We start from the raw sequence: 2,902 nt of genomic DNA on the forward strand, positions 1-2,902 counted from the left end.
TCATGAATTCTACTTTTCCAATATATTAAAGCTTCGGGTGGGATAAAATCTCATACATAGATTTTCTCATGTCCGCTGTCTTGTGTACTTTTGTACTTAACCTTGTACAGTTATTTTCATCTCTTGAAACATAAAATGTTATGTAGATGGATGTTCTTTAGAAGATCTGGCCATTTGGTACATAATCCTGCACACAAGCTGAGCAGTGATAATAAAAATGGTTTTCTCAAAATAAATAAATAAAATAAATAAATAAATAAATAAATAAACACACATGAGACCAAAAAAATAAATAAATAAAAATAGAAGCTAATGTTAGACTCAAGTTTAAAGATAGGCCAAAGTTCCTAGTATAATGTATGTCCATCAGCTATATGTGACATTTGAATCTTTCTTATCCTCTATCTGGCTTAGACATGCACAGGTCCTATGCATGCTTCACAGTCTCTGTGAGTTCACAGAATTCATATGTGCATCAGTCCTATGATTTCTAGAAGATGCTATTTCCTTGTAATTATCCATTCTCTCTATTACAATCTTTTACAGTATCTTCTGGATAGATGCTTATTCCTTGAAGAAAGGCACTCTTTAGATCACCTTCAACTTCCTGCACTAGCCTAGTGAACACTAACTTCAAACTCAACCCACACATAAACCATTTCAAGGAGTAACTTTTTTTCAAAAGTATCTTCTTTATATGTAAGTGTCTAGAAAAAAAGGTGCACTGTCTGCATAACTATGGAGGCTAGAACAGAGAGTGATGGTCAATAGAAATTAGGCTATTAAGAAAATCAAAGATGAGCCAATCTAAGAGGGAATAATTCTTGTTTCAAGGGCTGTACAACCTCTCCTCCAAAGACATTGCAACTGTTACAAACTGCTAACTTCTGGGATCTTTGGTTGAGAGAGGGATTCAGGAAGGGGGAAGGCCTTAGGAACTGATAAAATGTTTGATCCAGATCAGCTGGATCTACTTAAAGGCCTGGTGTCATCCCCTTTATGAAATCTATTTGTTCTAGTAAAGTGTCTGCATTTCATTATTTTCACTCTATCTGAGGCTAGTATTTTCATATTCTTTTTGTCTGATGCCCTCGTGTGCTAACTGTCATTTTCATCTTCTTTGTGCCTGAAGCTTCACTCTTTATCCTTTCCCTGACTTTCAATCTTTTATCAGTTCTACTGAATGAAGTCAGTGGACTACTTTAGCTGCCATGCTTACCCAAAGACTCATTTAATATTGATAAAAACACCTCTGAGATTTGAAGTCTCTATTGAAGGAATGTGAACAACCATCACTGGGATTTGAAAGCCACCACTTAACATTGGTAAGACTGACTGAAAACCTATATGGAGGATGGAAGATTCAGGAATGAAAGTGATTTTCTGGTGTTCCAAGCTGCTGCAAATAACAGTAGTTCTCAGTTTATGGGTTATGACCTCTTTGGCGGTTCAAATGATCTTTTCACAGTGGTCACCTAAGACCACTGTAAAAAAAAAATATTTGCATTGTAATTTATAACAGCAGTAAAATTACATTTGTGAAGTAGAAGCAAAAATAATTTTATGGTTTTGGGCCACAAAATGAGGAACTATATGAAAGTGTCACAACATTAATAAAGTTGAGAACCACTGGTCTAGAGTGAGAGAAATCTCTGGTTGTCATAGCTAACATTCCAGAAGCTATGAAGAATATAGACCCTAATGTATGAGAAAAATCACTCAATTTGACCCAAGAGGCATTTTGAGAACCACTGCTCTAGTGTAACCCTCCTTGTTTGAGACCTGCCTCTGATAGCCACACCTCTATGCCCATCTCCTGCTATTTGGAACCCCTCCAACCTGGTTCCAGTTACATTCGAAATCTCCACCCCCACAGAGTAACAAGGAAGTTGCTGATTGGACTATCACACAGACGTATTTTGGGGGGAGTGGTTCATGCCCCACGTATTTTACCTGTTGGGGGGGGACAAAGGAGATCCATTAAATTCAAGACGGCTGAACAGTTAGGTCTGCTGTCTAATTTTTACTCTTCCACATGGGTAGGTATTTCTGTGGCCACTCTCTCATATCTCCTTCTATCTCTTCCTATCTATTTCTAACTCCTATTTCCAGAAGAACCCTTTCTTTAATGTTGGTGCTGGTAGCCAACAGATGGCTCCTAACATCAGGCTGCTTTGGAGTATAATTAAACTAAGTTTTCTTATATAAATATTAAGATATGGACGGCATATTCATGCCTGGGTGCCCAGCTGAAGTGCTGGGGTTATGGCCAGAGCAACAGACTGGATGGCGGATTTGTGCCGGGATAGTCAGCCAAAGGGCTGGGTTTATGGCTTCAGAGCCGGGTTATTTAGGCTGTGGAACTCTGGGAATTTGGAGGCAGCTAACCATGAGGACAGAAACTGGCCATGGACAGGCTATAGTTCTCTGTGGTTATATGGTTTATGTATGTATATTTATGTTACATGTGAGTCTTGTTTTGATGGAGGAATGCAGAGTCTGGTCTTTTGTCTGGGTTACACACGTGGTGCTGACAATATGGTCGTTTCCCGCGCCTCTGCTGGTGGGCGGGACCTGAGAGAGTACAGCTTCCTTTGTCTATCAGGGACCCAAGAGAACAGGCAGCTAGTTTTCGGTTTACAGCTACTCTGGTCTGGCAACGACACATCTCCTCTCTCTTGTGCCTGGGGCCAGTGGTAACATCCCGTGGACCTGCGCAGAGAGACTGCAGACGCTCTTGCTCTGCAGCAGCCATGTGCACGTACTACATCTCAGGGAGTGGCAACAGGCCAGAGCCTCCCCCAGCCTCACCGCGCTCTGTGTTCTGAGCCTGAGCACTTCGTGGTACCCCGGGAGGGTGGCCTGGGCTGGGCAGGGCTGGCGCTCCTAGAGGTTGGGACCA

At 41.3% G+C, this 2,902-nt stretch overlaps 1 pseudogene; it reads left to right on the top strand.

The window, feature by feature from the left end:
• LOC116079265 overlaps positions 1 to 2,902 on the top strand; it is a 14,113-nt pseudogene that overhangs the window by 10,681 nt on the left and 530 nt on the right.

Source organism: Mastomys coucha, chromosome X (assembly GCF_008632895.1).
Source record: "Mastomys coucha isolate ucsf_1 chromosome X, UCSF_Mcou_1, whole genome shotgun sequence".
In the NCBI taxonomy this organism is placed as follows: domain Eukaryota; kingdom Metazoa; phylum Chordata; class Mammalia; order Rodentia; family Muridae; genus Mastomys; species Mastomys coucha.